At 50.2% G+C, this 27142-nt stretch overlaps 1 long non-coding RNA gene across 2 annotated transcripts in view; it reads left to right on the top strand.

The window, feature by feature from the left end:
- Nucleotides 1-3017: 3017 nt before the first annotated feature.
- LOC308057950 overlaps nucleotides 3018-27142 on the top strand; it is a 336360-nt gene continuing 312235 nt past the window's right edge. The window contains exons 1-3 of one of the 2 annotated variants that reach the window (XR_013925563.1): nucleotides 3018-3261; nucleotides 21495-21533; nucleotides 21739-22018. This is a non-coding gene — a long non-coding RNA (uncharacterized lncRNA). Of the gene's footprint in view, nucleotides 3262-21494; nucleotides 21534-21738; nucleotides 22070-27142 lie in introns of those variants that run through there. The other variant, XR_013925564.1, reaches the window with a different exon arrangement.

Raw genomic sequence — 27142 nt, 5'->3', positions numbered from 1 at the left:
AGGACTGCTGGCCCATAAGCAGTGACTGTCAGAGGATTAAGTGTACTTGAATTTACGTGGGCTTCCAAATTCATGGTTGTTTCTCCTGCCTTGCGGAAGAGCCATGGGAAGTCACCAGCCACACGGAAGGATAAAGGGTTTCCCACGGCTACGTGGCTTTTTGGGTTTTCCTTTTGAATAAGAAAGTCCTGTCTCTACATGAGTAGAACTATAAACGGTCAATTTTGCCAACTTTAGAAAGCAGGGAGCAGCACTTTTGTGCTGTGCCTCACATGGCGGCCAGGGCATGGTGAGAAACAGCAAGAGAGTTTCTTCCTGGAACCTTCTCCAGGGGAGCAGTGCTGCACTTGTCAAGGTGAGGGGTTTTTTGGCTCTATGCGATTGCAAATGTGAGGGGTTAATTTTCAGAACACAGCTATTAGGGAGCAGTACATTTGTGCTGTGCCTCACATGGCTGCAAGGACAGAGTGAGAAACAGCAAGAGAATTCCTGCCTGGCACCTTCTCCAGGGGAATAGTGCTGCACTTTCACAAAGTGAGCTCTGGTTCAGCATGAGTGCACAAGGTTTTGGTCAATTTTCTCACCACAGGAAGCAGGAAGCAGCACTTTTGTGCTGTGCCTCACATGGGTGCCAGGGCAGGGTGAGAAGCAGCAAGAGAATTCGTTTCTGGAACCTTCTCCAGGGGAGCTGTGCTGCCCTTTCTTAAGAGATACTTTTTCTTTTAGCTCTGCATGAGTGCACAAGGTTTGTGTCAATGTTCTCAGCACAGAAAGCAGGGAGAAGAAGTTTGGTGCTCTTCCTCACATGGCTTCCAGGGCAGGGTGAGAACAACAAGAGAATTTTTTCCTGGTACCTTCTTTATGGGAGGAGTGCTGTACTTTCCCAAAGTGACTTTTTTGGGCTCTTAACGACTGCAACGCTGAAGGATTAATTTTGCTCACCACGGAAAGCAGGGAGCAGAACTTTTGTGCTGTGCCTGACATGGCTGCCAGGGCAGGGTGAGAAGCAGCCAGAGAATTCCTTCCTGGAACCTTCTCCAGGGGAGCACTGCTGCACTTTGCCAAGGTGAGTTTTTTGGGCTGTGCATTATTGCCAAGGAAAAGAGGTCAGTTTTCTGACCACAGAAAGCAGGGAGCAGAACTTTTCTGCTGTGCCTGACACGGCTGCCAGGGCAGGGTGAGAAGCAGCAAGAGAATTCCTTCCTCGAACCCTCTCCAGGGGAGCAGCCCTGCACTTTCCCAAGCCATGTTTTTTGGTTCTGTATGGGTGTAAATGTGCTGTGTCAATTTCCTCACCAGAGAAAGCAGGGAGCAGAACTCTTGTGCTGTGCCTCACATGGCTACCATGCACGGTGGGAAGCAGCGAGAGAATTCCTTCCTGGTACCTTCCCCAGGGGAATTTCCCAGTTCCCGAGAGACTCCTGGCACTGGCTGCAAGGGGGCTCCCAGCCGAAGGGTGGGCCTGGGTGTTGTTGGGGTGGGAATTGGTGATGTCTCCTTTCCTTAGTCACGTTAACACTTTGGGATAACAAATGGATGCTTCGCTCCTATTGCTCTTTTATCATATCGCTCACAGTAACTGCTACTGGTTCCTTTTATCATATTGCATGCTATTTTCTCTTATTGCAATATAAGAAACTGCATTTGATATATTCCATTATTTGATATACTTGATAGATTTGATTATATTTGATGTGGAGTTCAGCTTTGCTGTGTATCCAGTCAGCCAGCAAAACATAATTCGGCGTAGTCGGCAGCGTACGAAGTAAAACTCTCTCTGTTTAGGAAAAAAAAAAATGTTCCTCGACTTGCTATTGTCAGGTGGGAACCATTGCCTTATGGTGTTTGGGCCAGAGTGGTCTGGTGGTGCTGGGCAGTTGGGCCATGCCAGGGACAGAGGGACGGGGGCAGGGGAGGGGGCGGGGGGAAGGGGTTTAGGGAGGGACGGATGGGAGTCGATGAAGGTGTTTAGGGGTGGAGCGGGGTGTGTGTGGGTGGGGGGTGGGGCAAGGATGTGTATTTGTGGGAGTGGGTGTATGGGGGGTGGGGGAGGTTTGAGGAGGCGGGTGTGTGTGTATTGGTAAACCTGGGTATGGGGGTGGGGGGGTGTGGGTGGGGGGGTGTGGAGGGTGTGTGTGTTATTTAGAGAACAGAGTGGGGAGCCTGGGGGAAGGGTTTTAGGGACGGACGGGAGGTTTGATGAAGGCCTTTAGGGAAGGACCGGGGATCTGGGGGAAGGATTTTAGGGACGGACCGAGGGTGGGGGAGGGCTGCACCAGGGTCTGGGGGAACAGGTTTTAGGGCCAGGGCGGGGAGGTGGAGGTGGGGGATGATTTCAGGAACAGCCTGGGGTGGAGGAGGGTGTCAAGGGAAGTCTTTCAGGGTTGTTTGGGGGGAAGGATTTTAGGGACGGATGTGGTGTCTGGCGGGACGTTTGATGCCACTGTATAGATTCCACTGTATATACATTTATGTCCAGGGATTCTGCTAAGGGGAAGCTGCTGGCTCGGCAAAGGGACAAGATGTCTGAGCTCCCCAGTTGCCACGCTCTGATGTGGTGTGTAGCTCTACGTTAAACACACCTGCGCACAAAGGTTAGGCCAAGCTGACTCTCTAAAGCTGTTAGAAGTGACGAATTAAGGGACCTCTCATCCAGGGAGTCAGCCTTGGGAAGGATGGGGAACAAAGAATGGATGGGGGAAAGATCTGCGTTCTCTTCGGTGATGCAGAAAGAGCCTCTGGGTGAGGACGTTGTGGTCGCAGGAGGAGACAAGCCGATAGAGTGCTGCGATCCGCAGAATGTTGGTTGGAATTCGGACAAAGGTAATTGTTGTGGGGGGAGATCGTGACCTCTGACTCAGATAGCCCCCCGAGAGAGGGCAAGGCCCCGCTTGGGGAGCACGGGGAGCTAGTAAAAAACCTCAGCGGTGCTGTCTGAGGGTGTGTGCTCGTTTGCATTAAAGCAAGCAACTTGTAACCCATCCCGTGCCTGACTGAAAATGTATGTGTAATGCGCTATGAGTGTGCAAGTGCTCTGCTGTCCATAGTGCGTACCCTCGAGGAACTGGGTGAGCACGCTCAGAGGAAACATTCCCCCGTGCTCCCAGCACTGCCATAAAGAATGCCAGCCTTCTGAAACTTGCAAGCAAGTCTTAGAGGGTTTTTCTCCCTGACCGACTTTATGGTATCATTCCCACCATACTGGAGAGAGCAAATCTTTTTCTCTTTGGTGGTGAAAGCAGCTTGGGGAGCGTCACTGAAGTGCAGCACTATTTTAACCTCAGGTCTAAAGTGCCACCGGTCCTACCGTGGAATACATCCTTCCTCAGGCTTTCAGCAAACGGAAAGGATGCATCAAACCCACCCCACAAACATGTCCTGCACTTTTTTAATCTTTCCTGGAACGTGGGGACATGACCCTGCTGGGCCATCAGTGCCACCTGCCTGGGAGCCAAGATGGTGCCTTTACATCCCAGGCTAAGGACTTACCTTCTTTTTTTTCCTTTTCAGCGACTTTAGAGCCATTCTTAGGGAGGCTGGTTAAGCTGGTTTACTGCACAGCTGGTCGCCAGTGGAGGGAAACGGTAAGCTCCGCTATTGCCTTTGGTGTTTACTTGTTACGTTGTCGCTCGTTTGAGTGATCTTACCATGCCCCGGCAAGCAGAAGCTATCACGGCACTTTAGGCCTTGGTCTAATAGTCATGCAAAGCAATATTGAAAGTCATTCTGAGATCTGGAAGAGGCCCCAATGTGCATTTTATAAAAGTGCATCTTGGCTGCTCTTTATCTTTGTATGGTTTTTTTCCCCGTTTCTCCAGACTGTTGAAGCTCTGAAAGGTGCCAATGAGCTGCTCTCCCTCAGTTTGCTCCTTTGCCTTTGGGGAGTGCGTTTCATGTTTTCTTCATGGCTTTGCAGAGGAGAAAATCCATGAATACACCACCTTGTTTTTTTCACCTAAGCTAATTTCAGAAACTGCCTCCTTTAACTTAGACATGAAACTCTTCTTAACCTCTTTGTGCACTTGTAGAAAAGCAGGGTGGGGTGGGGGGTGGGGGATGGGGGTGTCTTCAGGAAGTGCCCGCAAAAGAGCCTTTAGGAGACCCTGTCCCTTGACTCACATGTGGGGTAGTGAAGAGTCTGAGAAAGTCACGGGTGTTTTGGTGTTCACCAAAGCAGGTTTTCGTTTTGGGTTTTTTTTTTTCTTATTTTCTTTTTTAACTTATGTAGCTTATGTCACCAGGTAGTGACAGCCCGGGGGTGACAGGAGGGGACAGCAGGCAATGGCAGCCTGGAGGGTGACAGGAGGGGACAGTAGGTGGGGACAGGCCTGGGGGGTACAGGAGGGGAGAGCAGGTGTTGAAAGCCTGGCGGTGACAGGACCTCAGGCGCCAGATCATGGGCCGCGAGAGGCTGAAGGCAACTCACTGCGACCTGCAGGTCACCAACGCCCAGACCATGGAAGGTGCGTGGGGGCAGCGGGCGCGGGATGCGGGGACCGGCCGGCTGGCGGCGGCGCAGGTGGCCAGTGAGGCGGTTGGGCCGCGGCCGGCAGCGGTGACTTGTGCTGGGGCCTCAGAGCTGCTCTTCCGTGGTTGTGCGCTGGCAGCTGGCGTCAGGGCTGTGTGCGCAGCCAGGCACAGCAGCGTACGGGGTCGATGGGCGACACCGCGCGTGGAAGAGGTTTGGTTTCTGGGACCCTTCTAGGTAAAACGATACGGAAATGTGGGACAATACCTTGTAATCACAAACCTGCCAGATTTCTTTGAAAGCCGGCAGAGAAGGCTGAACGTGATAGAAAAGGAGTGGATGGCTAATTTGAAGGGGAAAAAAGTGGGTTTGGTGACTGAAATTTGTCTTCAGCTACTTTTACTCCACCGCATTGGAAAAGTGGTGCTTGGCTGTTGCAGAAACTGCTCAGTAGCAACGTTTGGGATCAAGAGTGTATCTGTGAGTGAGAATCTATGCAGACCCTGGAAAGCCATCTTGTAGACGAGCGTTCTGTCTAAAGTATACTTGGCATTTCTTGCCAATACAGCTTCTTTGCTACACCAAAGACATTTTCATTCAGATGCTATTGGGCATCATTTCTTCTTTTCTTTCAAACGGTGCATTTTTTTCCTGGTACTGCGTGTTAGACGGTGTCAGGGCAATACTGAAGTTTTATGGCAGATCACTTATGGTGAATATACCTAAAAATGTTCTTCGAGAAGCCCTAAGTTCTTTTGAATCTCAGAAATGGTGCTTGATTCTCAGAGACGGTAATGGTTTCGTATTACTTAGCGTGCTGTCTCAGTTTGGTAATCTACCATCTGGCAAAGCTTGCATGTGATTAAAGACTTTGGGATATGACAGAAATAAAAAGACTTGGAAACCATTTCCATTCCTTAAACATTCAAATTTTACCGGGTGTTTTGTTTTGTTTTTTTCTTTTTTTCCTGTGGTTCTGTGACATTCTCTCAACAGTCTTTTCTTTACAATGTGTACTCATAGGTGTTTTCCCTCTTCCTGTTTGTTGTATTAAAACTTAAACAGGATGACATGCCTGCCACATGTGGTAACTGTAACTTTGGCCCCAGCCTTTCCAGTGGTTGGACCTAAACACGCTGTTTACCTACAGATAGGTAAAGTATGTTCAGGAGAGTATCTGTGAGGAGACTTAACAGCACGGTGTTAGGGGTCTTGGGGGTGTTACGGGGTCGCGTGTCACACGGCGGTAGAGATAGACATGCAGGTAGAGGCAGATGTACAGGTTGTGACACAGATACTTACTGGAACTTCTGTAAGGGTGTCTTCCCTGTGGAAATGCAAAAATCCCCCAGTGGTTGTCAGAGCAAAGCTAAGGAATACATTTCAGTGTCATACACGTGTCTGCCAGATTTTGGGGTTTTATACATAACCGTGAATTTCCGTTTTTGTTGAACAGCATCTGCGTGCCTAAAGTCACCTTCAGAAGATGAAGGAAAGAACTCGGCCAGGATGTTCTGCCTAAAGGGGGTTCTTGGAGATCTTCCCTGTGGAGATACGGTCGTGGGTTTTATAACTTGGTGCAGGAGTCCTGACTAAATGGTGACATGATCTTGGAAAGACCCTTCAGTGAACCTTGAGTGAAGATGGCCAATTGTTCAGATTTTTCCGGGCCGCGTGATCACAGAAATCTCGTAATAGAAGCAATGCTAATAGAAGCTGAAAGTAAACAGGATTTTAAACATCACTGGGGGGAAAAAAAAGAGATGGTGGACTCTTTTTGAAGATGGTGGGAAGGCAAAATGGATGGTTGGGATGTGTTTGAAAAGGTGGGAGGCAGGGTGGGGGTGTCCTCTTCCGTGCTCGCTATTATGGAGACATGTTCTAGGGTTTTGTAAGCTAACAGGAGCAAAAGCAATGAAAGTTAGATCAGGAAAGAACCTCATGCTTTAGCAGACACTGCTTAGTGACTTTAGAGACCATTTTGCTGTTGGCGTTGAAACGATTCCAAAAAAATGGGAAAGATTTTGCTGCTTGTGTTTGACTATCAGACCTGAAGATTTCTGGAAAGGTACCGTGAGATGATGAAAGCATGACGCTGTGTGTAAAATGTTGCTTTTCTATCTGTAAAGGGATTCCCTGAAGTGCTACGTGACGACATGTTAATATCACTCTTACAAACTGACTGATGCTTTCTCTGTATTGATGTTGTTTCCAGAATACACAGATGATAATGCCCTGATTCCGGGGAACTCATCGGTAACTGTTAGGGGAGTCCCTGTTAGAGGAGTTAAAGCTACCGGCAAAACAGACCTTGGGTAAGTAGCCATAACGCGTTGTGTTCTTTGGGAGGGGTTTCAGTGTGTTCACCTTCTTTGTGGCTGTTGGTTTACGGAGGCATTCAGGGTGTATCTTTCTTGTTAAAGCTGCTGTTAACTTTTGTTGTGGCAGGGCAGATTTGAATGTATCTGTCCCAAAGCAGACTTAGATTTTTCAGCCCGCTGGGACGTGGCATTCAAGCTCCAACAGTGGTGACTGTTCAGATGTTTGAATTGGGTTTGTTCTTGGGCTTGGTTTTTCTGAGAGTCAAGTTCTCCATCCTGTTTCCTCTATGCAGAGAGATCCCTTATTGTATGCTTTTGCTTGTATTGCTTTTAGAGTAAACGGAGAGACACATTGCAGTGTGAACTGGTGATTTGTTCCCATCTGCCAGCAGTCCGAGTCTCCGTGTTTGCCTGCTTCCTTTGTTTGGGGGAGGGGGGCAGGGTATTCTTACACCCCAAAGCGGGGTGTGTGTGTGGGCTGCATACTGTCTCCAGAGGAAAGACTGAGAGTGGCCAGCTGGCAAACCGTGCAAACAAGAAGTTTCATTCTTAAGTGCTTCCTATTAGATTCCTAAAGACAATGTCTATGTCGGGCAAGAGAAAAAGAACAACATCCTAAAGCGTATTGCCTTTTGTGCCAGGACGGTGAAGGAACAGTTGATCTTTTCCAAACCTGAAGCTCAGAAAGCAGTTGAGCACTTTCCCAAATGTTAGTAGTTACCTTTCTAAGTTTGATTTCACCCTAAGCTGCTCTCTGTGCTCCAGGTATTACTGCTGTATTCCTCAGATTTATGGAGGACAGAGAATCTGATTACAATTGCAGATACTCAAATGTAAGCCTGACTACAGCATTGTCGCTGTCATCGATGTATTCGTACAGTTCAGTTCTGTATCAGCTGCATCAGCATGGTTTGAATGCTCATGTTTTCAAGGCTTCTTCAAGACAGACCTCTCCTCCACCGTTAGTAGATATTATTGACTTATGGTTTTGCCATGTCTTTCTAATGTTAGTTCTCAATAAATAGAGTGTACTGGCGCGTTACAGCGTGTCTCAAACAAACAGTACAGCAGCATCCTGTACCCATGAAGCATCTGCAAGCAAAACCCCCTGAATTTATGTGGCTCCCCTGTAAGCTTTGGGCATATTACTGCAGGAGGTGTTGCAGTGCTTTCAGGCGCTACCAAGACTTTCTGGATGCCACAGCACTGTGCTTCTAAACATGGCCTGGTTTGGGGGGTTAATTTAGATGGGGATGCTTAGTGCTGTCTTGTCAATATAGCCTCCATTTCTGGTTGGATGGCACCCTCTCCTGGTGTTGGAATGCTGCCCTAAAATGAGAGGCTAGGTGCCACTAGCATCAAAGATCCAAGAAATACCTGCACGTGGGGGTAAGGGATGAATGCCGCTGCTCTCCTAAAGTTGCAAATGGATCGGGCAGGTTAGCTTTCTATTCCTTCAGCTGGAAACCTTGTGGAAACAACTGGTAGAGTCGTTAGTGTTTGGGAATGCTGAACGCATGGTGTCACGGTGGAGAGGCCTTCAGAAATGCGTTAGTCACCTTGTAGTATCTTCCTCAAGGCAAATGGATGGAGAAACCCTGGTGTGGTAATCTAAAGCACTTCCTCATGTTCAGGAGGTACGTGGCTGTACTTGCGAGCCTGGTGGTGGTGTAGCAGTGGCAGGAAGAATGAGCCTTTCTATTTGTGCAGGACCGGCACAGCAGCCTTTGGGTTGCCTCTGCTCGTGGGACGCTTTGGATGAGGTATGAATTGTTTGTTAACTGATGGACGGTTGCATGTTTGATTCATGAGTAGCATGCAGGTACAGACCAATGAGTATGTGGAATCTCGGCAAGGGCTTGTGTGTCATAAGTGTTTCCTAAAATATTGTAGCATGTTCAAGATGATCCTAAAGCAAATTCTGGTAATCCAGGCTTTTTTTCTTATTTTTTTAACACAGGCCTCCTCGACCACAGAAAATCCTTGGAACTGCTTTCAGGTGATGTTTCTACTGCTATTGGTAGTCACTTTAGGCTAGAGGATAGTAGGTACCTGAACACAGTGCTTGGGCTTCCACAAAGAAACACTTTTCTACAGACAACTGTTCTTGTTTTGTCAGGGGAGTGTAGAAACCAAAGTGCTCTATCTGGTACCTGTTTGTGATAGTGGGGCTATGCAGATTGCCTGAAGGTGCCTTCATATTTGGATGGCTGACTATTTAAGAACCGAAAACTGTAGCACAGTCTTCACAGTTTTGAGACTTAGAGAGCAGAAAGAAAATATGTGAGGACTTCTTGCACTGCTGTATTCTGTATCTTAGAGTAATTGGGGACAAAGAAGGAATGGGATTTGGGGTTTTATTTCAGTTGCACTGAATGTACCAGGAGAGCACACTTTATGTATAGAAATAAATTTCCGTATTCATAAGACTATCAGAACACAGTGTTTTGGTGTTCAGGTTTTATAAACTGTTTTCACGGCTTTATGTTGGTTACGAGTGCTTTATTTTAAGTTCTGATCATCTTTTTTTCTTCTTCTAGAACTCAAACTGAGCCAGCGAGTAGAACATCAAAAGAGGTATGTAAAGACACAAGCTGAAACTTTTTTCTACATGCTGCACCTAAGTCTAAGAAATGTAGCCTTGTACTAATTCTTTTATATATATAAAATATAAATGTTTTATATAGAATATTTGTAAGATATATATAGAAACATATTTTCCAGTGAAACACAGTGTATGCCGTAAATCCAGTGTATTTGATTCAGCATAGTGAAAACTGAGCAATGCCAACATTTGCGCGGTTCTAATGTGAATAATGGTATTTGTGCCTAGTAAGGCATTGCATTTCGTACTGACTAGGCTAGAATATTTCTTGTATGACTGTGTGTTGTACAGATAATGTAGGCTCATTTTTAGAGCTTGCAGGTTCAAGGTTTGCACCACTGAACTTGGTGCCACTCTTCAGTACACCACCACTTTGAATTTACATTTGGAAAAGGGGCAGCATTTTTCTTCAGTTCAGAAAACACTGTCGTTCTGCTGCTAAGACATGAATAAGTAACTCGAGGAGATACTTGACTGGTAATGGCCTAGATCTCCATTTGGCCCTTGGGTGGAATGCTACGTGCAACGATGCATTTCAAAATAGCCCTCATAGTACAAACATTACTTTGCGGTGGTGTTTGCTTTTCATCTGTAAGTATAACTGCTTTTTCTTCACTCGAATGGTGTGATGCATTACACGAGCTCTAGGTCACGGGATCTGATCACTTTGTAAGCTCTTAGGATAACTTAATCTAGAAATTCATGAACTTGGGGTCTAATGAAAGTAAATGAAAGACAGCGCAAAAACTATACTGCGTTCATGAACCATACCTGTGTGCATTTAGAAAATGTTGAGCTATTAACTGATTAATTTATAAACTGCACTGACAATGTTTCCTGTAGTGACACTTCCTTCTCAAATAAACGGAAATATTTTTTTTAGATCCTTTTGAGCTGAAAATGGACAGCTTCCTTGACCCTCCGTCTTTTAAGCAGTTGTGAGCATTTGACAAGGGTCCCCCTCTGAAGTATCCTGAGCGATAGATTGATCTCAAGAGGGGTTGGTTACTTTAGTTTCTTCTCATTAACAACGCAGGCATACTTCAGCCCTTTAAGGTTTGTACTTTGTTCTGAACAAATCCAAATTCCACTGGCTTGGAGGTGGCTCTTTTAAGTGGCACTCAGAGGATATAGTGCGGGCTTTCATACAGCAGTAGGGGTGTATGTAGAACTTAAATATGTGTTTAATTTTTCTGAATAGATTGGCGACTCTTCCGCACCTCTTTCTCTGGCACAGCTTATTAAGGTATGTTTAGATGTACTTTCTTGTGAAATAGTGGTTTTAAACCTTACACTGTGCTCTCTAGCTGGATAACTGCTGTAATATGAGAAAAAACATTAGTTGTTAATAACTCAGAGTGTTTCTCCTAACTTTAAAATGTGCGTATACTTTGATACTATCCTGTAGAGAATAGTTCCCAGCTTGGGAAGATGGAAGGGGAGCACCTTATTGGCCTCAGTGTAATGCTGCAGTATTACTCATCTGCAAGACACAAAGAAGCAGCACTTCAGAAGCTGTTTACCATTTTTCATACGTCCCGTTAATTCTTCATTGGAAACTAACACAAATTTTACAGAAGAATTTAATTGGCTGTAAGTTATGGACATTGCTGGGGCCTTTGCAACAGCCAGAACAGACGTGTTTCTGGAACATGGACAATTGCATGGCTGTTTTTGAATTACTAGTCATTACCTAACCCTATGGTAGGTATGACCTAACCCTAAGTCTGAATTTTAAGAGATAACCTTAAGACTTCACCCTATGACGTATGCCTATGCCTTAAGCCTAAGACCTATCTCTAAGACTTATGACTCAACCTTAAGATTTAACCCTGAGAGTTAACCCTAAGACTTAAGCTTAAGATTTAATGTTGGGCCTTAACCTTAAGACTTACATTTAAAAGTTAATATTAAGACTTACACCCTAAGACTTAAACTTAAGACTTAAACTTAAGACTTAAATCCTAAGATTAACCCTGAGACTGAACCCTGAGACTTAAATCTCAGACTTAACCTTAATACTTCACCATAAGACTTAAACTTCAGATTTAACATTAAGATTGAACCATTAGACTTAAGGTTAAGTTTTAACCTTAAGTCTCAACCCTTAGACTTAACCGTGAGACTTATCCATAAGACTTATCCCTAAAACTTAAAACGGAGACTTAAACCTAAGATTTAACCTTAAGACGCAACCCTAAAACGTAGCCCTGAGACTTATCCTTGAGACTTAACCTTGAGACTTAATCCTGAGACTTAGCCCTATGACTTATCCCCAAGACATACTTCTGAGGCTTAACCCTAAGACTTAACCTTAAGGCTCAACCTTAAGAGTTAACATGAAGACTTAACCCTGAGATTTAACCATAAGACTCAACTTTAAAACAAAACCTTAAGATTTAAACTTAAGACATAACCCTGAGACTTATCCTTGAGACTTAACCTTGAGACTTAATCCTGAGACTTAGCCATATGACTTATTCCCAAGACATACTTCTAAGGCTTAAACCTAAATACATACTTCTAAGGCTTAACCCTAAGACTTAACCTTAAGAGTTAACATTAAGACTTAACCCTGAGATTTAACCATAAGACTCAACTTTAAAACAAAACCTTAAGATTTAAACCTAAGACATAACCCTGAGACTTATCCTTGAGACTTAACCTTGAGACTTAACCCTGAGACTTAACCCTAAGACTTATCCGCAAGACTTAACACTTCAGACTTAACTCTAAGACTTAAAGTTAAGATTTAACCCTAAGACTCAGTCTATAAGATGTAAACTTAAGACTTAACCTGAAGACTTAAATTTAAGACTTAACATTAAGACTTAACTCTAGACTTTACCCTAAGACATAATCCTGAGACTTGACCCTGAGACTTAATCCTAAGACTTAACCTAAAGTTTAACTTTAACACTTAACCCTAAGACCGAACCCTAAGACACAACCAGACGACTTAACCCTGAGACTTAACCTTGAGACTTTACCGTGAGATTTAACCCTGGGATTTAACCCTAAGTCTTAATGCTCAGACTTAACTTTAAAATGTACCATTAAGACTTAACCTCAAGACTTAACCTTAAGACTTAACCTTAAAACGTATACTTAAGATTTACACTAAAAACTTAACCCTAAGACTTAACCTGTAAGACTTAACCCTAAGACTTAACCCTATGACTTATACTTAAGGCTCAACCTTAAGACTTAACTTTAAGGCTTAACCTTAGAATTAACCGTAAGAGTTAAATTTTAAGGCTTAACCCAAAGATGTAACCCTTAGTCTTAACACTGAGACTTAAACCTAAGACTTAACCTTAAGACTTAACCCTAAGACTTATGCCCAAGACTTAACTCTAAGCATTAACCCTAAGACTTATACTCAGGAATTAAGCTTTATACTTAACCCTAAGACTCAATCCATAAGACTTAAACTTAAGAGTTAACGTTAAGACTTAACATTAAGACTTAACCCTAAGATTTAAGCTTAAGACTTGTCCTTAAGACTTAACCCTAAGAGTTAACCTTAACACTTAAATATTAAGACTTAACCCAATGAATTATCCTTAAGATAAATTTTAAGACTTAACCTGAAGACTTACCCTTAAAACTTAACCCTAAGACTGAACCCTAAGATTTAACCTTAAAACTTAACCTTAAGATTTACACTCATGATTTAACCCTAAGACTTAACCTTATGACTTAAACTTAAGGCTCAACTTTAAGACTTAAGTTAAAGACTTAACCCTGAGAATTAACCCTAAGACATAACCTTAAAACTTAACCCTAAGTCATAACCCTAAGACTTAAATTTTAAGACTTAACCCAAAGAGTTATCCCTAAGACTTATCCCCAAGACTTAACTCTAAGGGTTAACCCTAAGACTTAAACTTAAGCATTAAACTATAGACTTAACCCTAAGACTAATCCTTAAGACTTAACATTAAGCATTGACTTAACCTTTAAGACTTAACCATAAGACTGAACCTTAAAGACACAACCTTAGGAATTAACCCTGAGACTTAACCTTGAGACATAACCCTGAGATTTAACCCTAAGACTTAATGGTAAGATTAACTTTAAGATGTACCATTAAGACTTAACCCCAAGACTTAACCTTAAGACTTAACCTTAAAACTTAACCTTAACATTTACACTAAAGACTTAACCTTAAGACTTAAGCCTATGACTTAAACTTAAGGTTAAACCTTAAGACTTAACCCTGAGAATTAACCCTGACATAACCATAAGAGTTAACCCTATGTCATAACCCTAAGACTTAAACGTAAGAAATAATCCTAAGACTTAACCCGAAAACTCAACCTTAAGACTCAACCCTGAGACTTAACCCTAATATTTTACCTTAAGACTTCACCATAAAAATTAACCCTAAGACGGAACCCTAAGATTTAACCTTAAGACTTAACATTAAGACTGAACCTTAAGACACAACCTTACGACTTAACCCAAGACTTATGCCCAAGACTTAACTCTAAGAGTTAACCCTGAGACTTAAACTTAAGAATTAAACTTTATACTAAACCCTAAGACTCAATCCATAAGTCTTAAACTTCAGAGTTAACTTTAAGACTTAACCTTAAGACTTGACCTAAAGACTTAACCCTAAGGCTTAGCCTTAACACTTAAATATTAAGACTTAACCCAAAGACTTATCCCTAAGATAAATTTTAAGACTTAACCTGAAGACTTAACCTTAAAACCTAACCCTAAGAATGAAGCCTAAGACTTAACCCTAAGATATAACCTTAAGACCTAACACTAAGACTGAACCTTAAGACAGGCCCCGGGCCTGAGCCATCTCTGCAGGGATGAGGCCTTCCTTGGCGTCCGTCCCTCAAACCCTCCCTCCGGCCCCCACGGTCCGTCCCTAAAACACTTCCCCTCTGGCCCCCAGTCCCTGCTGGCCCTGAAGGCCGGCCACAGCACTTGGTTTCAAGCCTGAGCTGGTCATGTCATGGCTGTTCTGGAATGTGTACAGTGAAAGAAGAGATTGAAATGGCAAATGTTCCCTCTCAGGGTGGTCCCATGCTGGCAAAGGTTGTCCAAGGAGGTTGTGGGCTCTCTGTCCTTGCAGATCTTCAAAGGCCAAGGGCACACAGTCCTCTGCAACCTGCTGTAGGTGAGCGTGCTGGAGCAGAGGGCTTGGCCCAGAGGACCTCCATGGGTCCCTTCCAACCCCACCCTCCCGTGTGGCTCTGTGCTTTGCTTTTCCTCCTAAAGGCCCTCAACTCAGCCCCGATGCCCGCTGGAAAGGGTGCTGGGGCAAGGGACGATCCCAAACTCCTCCCCTTCCCAGGGTCCTTCCCAGCACAAGAGCTCCCCACTCCGGAAGACACGATGGCAGACACAGTCAGGAGAGGGAAAAGATTCTTTTATTGTCAACACCAGCTGCGAGGGCCCAGGAGTCACAGCGGTTCAGCCGGTGAAAATCAGTCAGCACCTGCAACGACAGAGTCAGAAAGCTCTGATAAGCCCCCAGAGGCAGGAAGAGGCAGGATTTGGTTCCCCCTTCTTTGGAGGACACTGTTTCTGAGGAATTCCTCATGACCCAGAAGGGAGAGCTCTTGCTGGCCTCCACTAGGGGCCTTCTCCCCAGGGGTGATGTCCCTAGGGAGCTGTGCGTGCGCAGGGATGCTGACAGTGCCCCTGTGCCACACAGCAGGGCTCGACGGGGAGCCCCTGGGGAGCTGCCGTGGGGCTCATCCCAAACCCTGCTCAGCACCAGCCCTCGCCGGCCCTTGCCAGCCAGCTGGGCTGACTTAGGGCTGTGTTCAGACTCGGGAAAGATGGGCAGCAGCGCCTGGTACGCACCTGGCCTTCCTGACGTGCTGCACCTTCCTGCATTTTCTCAGGTTTGGGTCAGCAAAATGAGTTCCTCTCTTCTCCGTTTTATTTTTGCTGTGCTGTCCCTCTCCTCTGCCCAGATTTCTTTTCTCTTTCTTTTCCTCGAGTTTTCCTTCTCCTGGTGGGATCCTGAAAAACTTTCCATCCCACAGCGTGATGAGATGGGGAAAGCCCCAGGCCCCTGCAGTGAGCTCTCAGGTCAGGCAAGGGGAGCTCTTCCTACCTGGTTTCCTGGGGCAGGCTGGTCAGTTTTTGCAGGCATGCCAGGGACTCTTCCGTGCCCTCGGGGGTGGCTGGAGGCAAATCTGGAGGTGCCTAAACCAGAAATTTGGGAGGTAACGGGTGGCAAGTAACGGCCTGGGGTAGTGAGGGCCTGACTGCCAAATTGCCATCTTAGCTCTACAGAGGAGATGCTGGTTTGCATCATGCCCATTTTGCACAGTCCAGCCAATGCAGCCTAGACTTGATGAAGCTGCGACGGAGTAGGATTTGAGCAAAAGCCCTCTCAAGGTGACAGCTACTCCCTTCTGTCCTTTTGTGGGTATTTTGTAGGTATGTTTTGTTTGATGAAGCAGATCATACTTAATGAAATGCATTCCAGAAACAGCCTTTCCAGTTTTCCTTAACACGTACCACTCTGGGGGGAGAGGAGGAGCCCCAAAGGCACAAGAGAGCAGCTGCCAGGAGGAGGCCCAGCAGCTACTTGGCCTCCTGGGAAATTACTGTCCCACTTGAGACATGTTGTCCCAGTGTCTGTGGAGCTGCCGTACCTCTGCCGCTTTGGGCCCTGACCCTGTGTCTCCCCCAGCTCCTCTTTTGATGTCCAGCAGAGAGGCGTCTGCATCCAGAAAGGCTTTTGCTGGACGCTGGGTGTCTGCTGTGCCTGCAGGGCCACTTTGCTCTTCGTGCTGCAGCTCTGGAAAGCAAAAGCACGTGCAGCAGCGTGACTTCTTGGAAGTCAAGAACATCTCAAGCAAAGCCCAGCCAAGCCCTACACCGCTTGTCTCCTCAACGTTGAGGTTTCTGGCATCCCAAGCCCCAGTGTCTGTGACAAGCCTCAGCCCCTCCTCCTACCTGTGCGCCTGTCCATGGGTGCTGGCACCTCCTCGGCTGATGGAGGGGAGAGGCCGGCCACCTCCCCCCCAAAGATGTCCCCGCAGTTTTCAATCAGGAACTCCACCAGCACGTTCACCTGCAGACATGAAAGCCTTGGTCTCAAGCCAGGTGCCTGCAGACGTGTCAAGCAGCCTTTCCCGCTGCTGACCCTTTGTCTGCGCAGGTGGCTGCGGCTGGGGGTTGCTCTTCCAGGCACCCAGCCCACCAGCCCTGGCTCAAGGGAGGAGGCAGCCAGGGACCTCTCAACAGCCAAGCTCCGATGGGCCGGGAAGGCAGCAGCCGGCTGCTGGGTAGGGCGTACCTTCTCGGTCACTGCCAGCATGGCCTGCAGCGGGAGCAGGTCCTCGTTGGGTGGGCTCAGCAGGTTGGGCCCGACGCAGATGGCCAGGTTGCTGCAGCTCATTCTGCTGGTGGCTGCGTTGTTGCCGATGTGCTGCAGCAGGGCCATCAGCCGCTTCAGGAGGAGGAGATTGGCCACAGGCAACTTGTCAGCCACCCTGAGGGAAGAGGAAGACAAGGCTGATGAAGCAGAGGGTGCCCACAAGCCGTGCCTGCAGCTGGCCCCAGGCGGGTGGGAGCCAGCAGCCGTGTTGCACAGCTTGGCAGCTGCCCGAAAAGACAGCTTTCTGAGGAACCCATGCTTTGCAGGCAGGTCCCAGAACTCTCCCGGTCCCTGCTCAACAGGCAGGCTGCTGCCCACACTTACGCTTTCAGCTCCTCCACCTTGGCCTGCTTGCTGGCCCTCTCCATGGCTGCCATCCAGTCCTCGTAGAGGTCGATGACGAGGAGCTTGGTGGGGATGCTTCGCAGGAATTCCTGCAATGCCAAGGGCTGCAGGTGAGCCTTTGAACGCTGCAGGCCAGCCAGGAGCTCCTCCAGCTGCAGCTCAGAAGCGCTCACCTTCAAGATGACGGCCAGCAGCAGTGCAGGCTGGCTTCCCACATCGACTTCCGTGCCGCGGTCCAGGGCCTCGCGTAGCTGCCGAAGTTCCGTGCCGCCGGCAGCTCTGCGGAATATCCCCTCCGTCGTCGGTCCTTCCTGGTGCAGGACAGCCAGCAGCTCCTGCAAGAGATGCAGGACAGTGGCTTGGCTGAGGAGCTGCCCTGCAGCAGCGGTGGCCGTGGCCAGAGCTCTTCCCCAGACTGGGCTCTGTCCCCCTGCAAAGGGGCTGGGAGCAGAGAAGCGTGAGCCACGGGCAGAGAGCCCAATTCCCCAGTACCTGGAGCCAGGGGACGCTGCCTGTGGACTGAGTGGGGGGCTGGGGACCCCGTGTGCAGGCTGGCTTACCTGGATGGGCCGGGGCAGCGTGTTGTCCTCCCCACAGAGGGCTGCCAGGGGCTGCCCAAAGAGCGCCTTGCTGCAGCCGGAGCCCGCCTGCCCTGGTGCCTGGGCAGCGGCCGGGGTGCGCCGTAGAGCAAAGGGCCAGGGCAGCCCCATCCTCCTCCTGCTGCTGCTGCTGCTCCCTCCTGCTGCAAAGGAAAACAGAGTAAGACGCCATCAACGGAGAACCCCAGGCCAGCGGTCCCAGAGCCTGCTCTGCCCTGCTCTGTCCTGCCCGCAGCACGATGCTGTGTAGTGCGGCAGGACAGGCAGGGAGCCAGCAGCTGGAACCGTGGCTTTGGCTCAGGAGCTGTGGCTTGGAGGCTGCCGAGAGCTGGTGTGCCACCAGGACAGCCTGTCCCAGCCCTTGCCCTGCCCTCCTGCAAGCTGTGGGCAGCCGCAGAGGCTCTGTGTCCTGCAGAAGCTCATGCAGCGGCCGCTCTCCAGCTGGTGTCCTTGCCAGTCCAGGTGTTGTCCTCCCGTGCGGTGCCCAACCTGCATGGCGACACTCAGGGGACAAGTGAGCACAGTTCAATCCATTGCAGGAGGTTGCCTTTCTTTCCCAAACTCACCTGGCTCGTGGCAAAGTCCTCCTGCGTTTGCAGATGGGGCCGTCGCAGGCCCTTGCTTGGGATGAGCCTGCAAGAACCAAGAATCAGGCTGCGCTTGGACAGCAGCCCCGCAGCAGAAAGGGCCAGCGGCGAGCTGCCCCCCGGAGCCAGCAGCCTGAGCATGGCAGAGCTGGGACCCTCTGCCCTCCCAGGCTCTCTGCCCCGTGCGGCAGGTTTCGTCCCAGCTCCGCCAGCCAGCCAGTACGTACCAGCGTTCCTGGTGTCTCCCCAACCCCCTCTGCTGCGGAGCGGTACTGTGGGAACCCCCGCCCTCCTGCACATGGTCACCCCACTCGCTGCACATCCCAGCACAGCCAGAGATGGGTGAAAGGCAGCCATTCTCACCTCTGCCTGTGCCTCCATCAGCCTCTCCAGGCTCCTGGCGCGCACTGTCCTCCACTGGGCGGGAGAGAAGGAGGGGAAGAAGGTGAGCAGCCATGGGTCTGCTGCTCGGCTGCAGGAGCAGTGCTTGGGGACAGGGCCCAGAGCAGAGAGACACTCACGGCGTGGCGGCGACTCAGCTCCTTCTCCAGGAGCTTGATGGATGTGAGACGGGTGACGCGGGCTCCCGTGCGTCTTTCTGGTGTCCTGTGCACCGGGAAGGGAGAGGGAGAGAGCTGGGTGAGCCCCAAGCCGTCTCTTGTCTCTTGTCAGGCAGCTGTGCCCGAGAGCTGCCTGCAGTCCCAGGGGCACCTTCCCCAGCTGGGGGCTGTGTTCCCCCGTGGGCCCAGCTTCTCCTGGAGCACGTCCCCGGCTTACCCCAGCAGCGTGGCCACCCACAGCTCCTTCAGTGCCTGGGAGCTGCAGAAAGAGAGGGGAGACAGCGTCAGGCCCTGCTGCCCCCAGCCCTGGGCAAAGGTGGGTGCCTGCACAGCCCTGCCCCGTGGGGCAGGACAGAGGCGCTGTCCAAGCCCTGGGTCGCTCTGTCCTGCCCGAGCAGCTGTATTTGCCCTTCCCTTCTGGGGACCAAAAGGTGACCAGGGGATGCAGGATGGGGAAACATCCCCCATCCCTCCCTCCCTGCCACCGAGCTGCCTGCTCCCTGCCCAGGCTCTGCACGCAAGGCAGAGGCCAGTATTCACGGGATGGCGTGGGCACGGCTGGGAAGCTCTCCTGCCCGACCACGACTCACCCAAAAGTGGCGATGCAGGAGCCGGTAGGCCAGGCGAGGATGACAGAGGTGCTGTCCTCATCGGTGCCTTGCTCCTCCTCCTCCTGTCCATCCTGCCCCGCAGCCTCCTTCCCGCTGCTGAGCACCCACAGCTGGTCCAGGGCCAGGCAGAGCTGTGGGCGCAGGCTGGTGCCATGTCTGCAGAGAGCAGAGGCGGGCACTGAGCTGGAGGGGGGCTCCTTGGGCTGGGTCCCCACGCGCAGAGCCCTGTCCCCCACCTGGCCTTGGGACCGACATTGGTGCCTCCAGCACCGAGGGGCCGGGGCCTGGGGCTGGTGCCAGGGTGTCCCTGGGCCGGGGCTGGGGGCAAGGATCTGGGCTCTGAGGGTCTTACCGCAACTTGGCGACCACCAGTTCCTTGTGGAGGAGGAGCAGGCGCCTCTCGCTCCTCTTGCGGCCCCGGGTCAGCCGCACGTCTGCGCTCAGCGCCGGCTCGGCATCGCTGAGAGCCTCCCTGCAGAGCAGAGCGTGGCGGGCATGAGCAACGTCAGTGCTGCGTGGCCCAGCTGTGCCCGTGTGTCCCCGAGCCCGGGGGGAGCCCACCTGGAGCTGCAGCAGCAGCAGGCCTGGCCCATCCTGCCCGGGAGAGGAGGGCCCTGGCTGTGCACCGAGGAGGGGGCCCAGCCGGCGACGGGGAGGCTGGGAAGCGGGGTGCTGGTGCTGTGGCAGCGCTCCTGGGCCAGAGGCTGCCTCCTGCCAGCGCCGCTGCGTGCCAGCACAGCTCTGCCGTGCTGCCTGTGGTGGCCGTGGGCTCCCCGTGACCAACGGTCTGAGCCCAACGGAAAGTGGGCGGAGCCTGGGGGGGCGGGGCTGGGGCCCTCTCCAGTATGGCCGGCCCTGCCTTGCCCGGGGGAGCCCCGAGCAGGACAGGGCAGGGGGCAGGGACCACCTCCCTGCGCCTGCGGCCAACGCTTTCACCTGGCTTTTTGACAGGGTCCTGCTCAATAAAAGAAGCTGTTTTTCCTAGAGATGGCCATTGTGGCTAGAGGCAGACTCCTCTTGGTGGAGGCCGGCCTAGCGGTTGGAAGGCCTCTGGCAACCAGGCCGTGCTAGGCCTCAGGCCCCAAGGCGCTGGAATTGGAGCAGGCCCACCGGGAGGAAAAACTTCCATTTTTACCAAAAGACGGGGGGACTAGCAGCAGTCAAGAGCCGCTCGTGTCCTGCCAGGCGCCACAGGGAAATGAAATGTGTGGTGAGCTTCAGCAGGAATTGTGGTGCCCCTGGAGCACCACCCTTGCTTGGGAAGGCTTTATCCCACCTGGGTGTTAAGGCTTCACCCTTGGCAATCAGGGCTGGATGAGCACCACCCAGGAGCCCCTGCCCTGTTAGCCATGACCTTCACCCAGCCGGTGGCCAACACGGCCAGGGGCGAGTCTGTGGGGTAGGCCATGACCATGGCAAAGAAGGGACCCGTAGTCGGCTTTTGATGGCCCGTGTCTCATTTCACTGTTGACCCTAAGCAATGCCTTGCTTCAAATAGAAGCCATTCAGAGAGTTACACACCCGCCCTTTTCAGGAAAAATGCCGGAAATCAGAGACGTGTAGCAAGTTCTCTGTTGGCTGTTGTACACCGCAGCAAGAAGCAGCGTGGGTCCAGTGGCTAATGCTGGAAGGGGAATTCAGCACTTGTGGGAAAGGGATATAAAGGCACTCTTGTGGGCCAGGCTGGGATTGGGGAGCCTGAGTGGGTGTCTGGGGTCCCAGCTTTCCCGCAGTGCTGACTGTGGTGCCTGCTGCTTGTTCTTCCCTGCATCGCCGGCTGCATCCACCTGATGGGGCTGTGCTTGGGAAGGGCTCCGGGGGTGAGCAAGCCCATGGGAGAGGGCTGCAGAGAAGCTCTTCTCCAGAGATCTACCAGAAACTGTGCAGAGCATCCGAGAGGATGCTCTGTGTGACAAGGGAAGGTGCCCGTTGGTCCAATGTATGGAGCCTGCAGGGCTCCCGTCAGGGTCCTTTGACCGACCCATCCTCCAGCCAGCAATCCAGGTGCTGGGGGGTCCCATGCAGGTCTCCTGAGGTACCCTTTAGCCCCGGTGAAGGTGTCATGCCTCAGTGTGTGCTTGCAGGGCATGTTTCCTTCCTGCTGACAAGGGTGGAATTGCAGTTAAATGCCCCTGGGCGATCCCGAGCCAAAAGCAGGTTTTTTTCTATGGGCCACACTGCTTTGCAGTCCATGTGTGTGGTTCAGCTCCTGCATGGGAGCTGAGGACACGAGATGACCTAGCTCTGAAGCTGGCCACTCTTGCTCCAGGCAACTCCAGTTGCTTGCGTTTTCCTTCAGCTTCCCCAGCCTGATGATCTCCACTGTCACCTCCTCCCTGCCCTACGAGAAGTATCCCTCTCCCAGCCATTAGGACAGTGGCGCAGCACTCAGAATCCAGATCACTGGTAGAGAAGTAGGACAGAGGAAAAGAGAAGTTCTCCTTTGAAAGAAATCCTTCTTTGTCCTCCTTTAGCTACTAGTGGATGAAAAAAAGGGGGACAGAATTTCAGGCCAGCCACAGCACTGGCTTTCAAGCCTGAGCTTGTAATGTCATGGCTGTTCTGGAATGTGGTACAGTGAAATGAGAGATAGAAATGGCAAATTTTCCCCCTCAGAGCGGTCAAACGCTGGCAAATGTTGTCCAAGGAGGTTGTGCAGCCTCTGTCCTTGGAGATCTTCAAAGGCCAAGGGCACACAGTTCTCTGCGACCTGCTCTAGGTGAGCATGCTGGAGCAGAGGGCTTGGCCCAGAGGACCTCCATGGGTCCCTTCCAACCCTACCCTCCCGTGTGGCTCTGTGCTTTGCTTTTGCCCTGGCAGAGATCTTCAGGGACTTTGCGTTCCATTTTGTGTTGCCTTAGGGCTACAATGTGCTGTGGTTTGGGGGCAACAAGGTTATGGTATGCCAGAGGTCAGGCGAGTTAGTGTCAAAGTGTGTTACTGTTATGGACAGAACCTGTGTTTTTTGGCCCTGTGTTCCTAGGGTTATGGCATTTTTATCTTGTCTTGCGATCTGTGTGGTTGTTTTTTTTGTGGAGAGTGCCTTTTTTCAGCTATTTTGCCTTTGTGGGGTTTGGATGGGGGCCTTTGGTTTGTGTATGATGTTTCTTCTGGTTGTTTTTCTGCTGGGCTGGTGGATGGTGGTGTTTTTTTCTGTCTTGAAACCATCGTTACAGGCCTAATATATCTCCTGCAGGTCAGGCAGTGTCACTTCTGGCGTGGTCTGACTCATTTCTGGTGAGTTGGTAGGTAGGTATGGAGGACTTGTGGTCCGTCCATGGAGGATGACTGCTAGAGGACTAAGAGGCAGATCTGTGGAGGGGTGAGAGGACTGCTGGCCCATAAGCAGTGACTGTCAGAGGATTAAGTGTACTTGAATTTACGTGGGCTTCCAAATTCATGGTTGTTTCTCCTGCCTTGCGGAAGAGCCATGGGAAGTCACCAGCCACACGGAAGGATAAAGGGTTTCCCACGGCTACGTGGCTTTTTGGGTTTTGCTTTTGAATAAGAAAGTCCTGTCTCTACATGAGTAGAACTATAAACGGTCAATTTTGCCAACTTTAGAAAGCAGGGAGCAGCACTTTTGTGCTGTGCCTCACATGGCGGCCAGGGCATGGTGAGAAACAGCAAGAGAGTTTCTTCCTGGAACCTTCTCCAGGGGAGCAGTGCTGCACTTGTCAAGGTGAGGGGTTTTTTGGCTCTATGCGATTGCAAATGTGAGGGGTTAATTTTCAGAACACAGCTATTAGGGAGCAGTACATTTGTGCTGTGCCTCACATGGCTGCAAGGACAGAGTGAGAAACAGCAAGAGAATTCCTGCCTGGCACCTTCTCCAGGGGAATAGTGCTGCACTTTCACAAAGTGAGCTCTGGTTCAGCATGAGTGCACAAGGTTTTGGTCAATTTTCTCACCACAGGAAGCAGGAAGCAGCACTTTTGTGCTGTGCCTCACATGGGTGCCAGGGCAGGGTGAGAAGCAGCAAGAGAATTCGTTTCTGGAACCTTCTCCAGGGGAGCTGTGCTGCCCTTTCTTAAGAGATACTTTTTCTTTTAGCTCTGCATGAGTGCACAAGGTTTGTGTCAATGTTCTCAGCACAGAAAGCAGGGAGAAGAAGTTTGGTGCTCTTCCTCACATGGCTTCCAGGGCAGGGTGAGAACAACAAGAGAATTTTTTCCTGGTACCTTCTTTACGGGAGGAGTGCTGTACTTTCCCAAAGTGACTTTTTTGGGCTCTTAACGACTGCAACGCTGAAGGATTAATTTTGCTCACCACGGAAAGCAGGGAGCAGAACTTTTGTGCTGTGCCTGACATGGCTGCCAGGGCAGGGTGAGAAGCAGCCAGAGAATTCCTTCCTGGAACCTTCTCCAGGGGAGCACTGCTGCACTTTGCCAAGGTGAGTTTTTTGGGCTGTGCATTATTGCCAAGGAAAAGAGGTCAGTTTTCTGACCACAGAAAGCAGGGAGCAGAACTTTTCTGCTGTGCCTGACACGGCTGCCAGGGCAGGGTGAGAAGCAGCAAGAGAATTCCTTCCTCGAACCCTCTCCAGGGGAGCAGCCCTGCACTTTCCCAAGCCATGTTTTTTGGTTCTGTATGGGTGTAAATGTGCTGTGTCAATTTCCTCACCAGAGAAAGCAGGGAGCAGAACTCTTGTGCTGTGCCTCACATGGCTACCATGCACGGTGGGAAGCAGCGAGAGAATTCCTTCCTGGTACCTTCTCCAGGGGAACTTCCCAGTTCCCGAGAGACTCCTGGCACTGGCTGCAAGGGGGCTCCCAGCCGAAGGGTGGGCCTGGGTGTTGTTGGGGTGGGAATTGGTGATGTCTCCTTTCCTTAGTCACGTTAACACTTTGGGATAACAAATGGATGCTTCGCTCCTATTGCTCTTTTATCATATCGCTCACAGTAACTGCTACTGGTTCCTTTTATCATATTGCATGCTATTTGCTTTTATTGCAATATAAGAAACTGCATTTGATATATTCCATTATTTGATATACTTGATAGATTTGATTATATTTGATGTGGAGTTCAGCTTTGCTGTGTATCCAGTCAGCCAGCAAAACATAATTCGGCGTAGTCGGCAGCGTACGAAGTAAAACTCTCTCTGTTTAGGAAAAAAAAAAATGTTCCTCGACTTGCTATTGTCAGGTGGGAACCATTGCCTTATGGTGTTTGGGCCAGAGTGGTCTGGTGGTGCTGGGCAGTTGGGCCATGCCAGGGACAGAGGGACGGGGGCAGGGGAGGGGGCGGGGGGAAGGGGTTTAGGGAGGGACGGGTGGGAATCGATGAAGGTGTTTAGGGGTGGAGCGGGGTGTGTGGGGGTGGGGGGTGGGGCAAGGATGTGTGTTTGTGGGAGTGGGTGTATGGGGGGTGGGGGAGGTTTGAGGAGGCGGGTGTGTGTGTATTGGTAAACCTGGGTATGGGGGTGTGGGGGGTGTGGGTGGGGGGGTGTGGAGGGTGTGTGTGTTATTTAGAGAACAGAGTGGGGAGCCTGGGGGAAGGGTTTTAGGGACGGACGGGAGGTTTGATGAAGGCCTTTAGGGAAGGACCGGGGATCTGGGGGAAGGATTTTAGGGACGGACCGAGGGTGGGGGAGGGCTGCACCAGGGTCTGGGGGAACAGGTTTTAGGGCCAGGGCGGGGAGGTGGAGGTGGGGGATGATTTCAGGAACAGCCTGGGGTGGAGGAGGGTGTCAAGGGAAGTCTTTCAGGGTTGTTTGGGGGGAAGGATTTTAGGGACGGATGTGGTGTCTGGCGGGACGTTTGATGCCACTGTATAGATTCCACTGTATATACATTTATGTCCAGGGATTCTGCTAAGGGGAAGCTGCTGGCTCGGCAAAGGGACAAGATGTCTGAGCTCCCCAGTTGCCACGCTCTGATTTGGTGTGTAGCTCTACGTTAAACACACCTGCGCACAAAGGTTAGGCCAAGCTGACTCTCTAAAGCTGTTAGAAGTGACGAATTAAGGGACCTCTCATCCAGGGAGTCAGCCTTGGGAAGGATGGGGAACAAAGAATGCATGGGGGAAAGATCTGCGTTCTCTTCGGTGATGCAGAAAGAGCCTCTGGGTGAGGACGTTGTGGTCGCAGGAGGAGACAAGCCGATAGAGTGCTGCGATCCGCAGAATGTTGGTTGGAATTCGGACAAAGGTAATTGTTGTGGGGGGAGATCGTGACCTCTGACTCAGATAGCCCCCCGAGAGAGGGCAAGGCCCCGCCTGGGGAGCACGGGGAGCTAGTAAAAAACCTCAGCAGTGCTGTCTGAGGGTGTGTGCTCGTTTGCATTAAAGCAAGCAACTTGTAACCCATCCCGTGCCTGACTGAAAATGCATGTGTAATGCGCTATGAGTGTGCAAGTGCTCTGCTGTCCATAGTGCGTACCCTCGAGGAACTGGGTGAGCACGCTCAGAGGAAACATTCCCCCGTGCTCCCAGCACTGCCATAAAGAATGCCGGCCTTCTGAAACTTGCAAGCAAGTCTTAGAGGGTTTTTCTCCCTGACCGACTTTATGGTATCATTCCCACCATACTGGAGAGAGCAAATCTTTTTCTCTTTGGTGGTGAAAGCAGCTTGGGGAGCGTCACTGAAGTGCAGCACTTTTTTAACCTCAGGTTTAAAGTGCCACCGGTCCTACCGTGGAATACATCCTTCCTCAGGCTTTCAGCAAACGGAAAGGATGCATCAAACCCACCCCACAAACATGTCCTGCACTTTTTTTATCTTTCCTGGAACGTGGGGACATGACCCTGCTGGGCCATCAGTGCCACCTGCCTGGGAGCCAAGATGGTGCCTTTACATCCAGGCTAAGGACTTACCTTCTTTTTTTTCCTTTTCAGCGACTTTAGAGCCATTCTTAGGGAGGCTGGTTAAGCTGGTTTACTGCACAGCTGGTCGCCAGTGGAGGGAAACGGTAAGCTCCGCTATTGCCTTTGGTGTTTACTTGTTACCTTGTCGCTCGTTTGAGTGATCTTACCATGCCCCGGCAAGCAGAAGCTATCACGGCACTTTAGGCCTTGGTCTAATAGTCATGCAAAGCAATATTGAAAGTCATTCTGAGATCTGGAACAGGCCCCAATGTGCATTTTATAAAAGTGCATCTTGGCTGCTCTTTATCTTTGTATGGTTTTTTTCCCCGTTTCTCCAGACTGTTGAAGCTCTGAAAGGTGCCAATGAGCTGCTCTCCCTGTTTGCTCCTTTGCCTTTGGGGAGTGCGTTTCATGTTTTCTTCATGGCTTTGCAGAGGAGAAAATCCATGAATACACCACCTTGTTTTTTTCACCTAAGCTAATTTCAGAAACTGCCTCCTTTAACTTAGACATGAAACTCTTCTTAACCTCTTTGTGCACTTGTAGAAAAGCAGGGTGGGGTGGGGGGTGGGGGATGGGGGTGTCTTCAGGAAGTGCCCGCAAAAGAGCCTTTAGGAGACCCTGTCCCTTGACTCACATGTGGGGTAGTGAAGAGTCTGAGAAAGTCACGGGTGTTTTGGTGTTCACCAAAGCAGGTTTTCGTTTTGGTTTTTTTTTTTTCTTATTTTCTTTTTTATCTTATGTAGCTTATGTCACCAGGTAGTGACAGCCCGGGGGTGACAGGAGGGGACAGCAGGCAATGGCAGCCTGGAGGGTGACAGGAGGGGACAGTAGGTGGGGACAGGCCTGGGGGGTACAGGAGGGGAGAGCAGGTGT

Source organism: Falco punctatus (assembly GCF_963210335.1).
Source record: "Falco punctatus genome assembly, contig: scaffold_27, whole genome shotgun sequence".
In the NCBI taxonomy this organism is placed as follows: Eukaryota; Metazoa; Chordata; class Aves; order Falconiformes; family Falconidae; genus Falco; species Falco punctatus.
The sequence above is the reverse complement of the archived record's forward strand: the minus strand, read 5'-3'. Positions and strand labels throughout refer to the sequence as shown.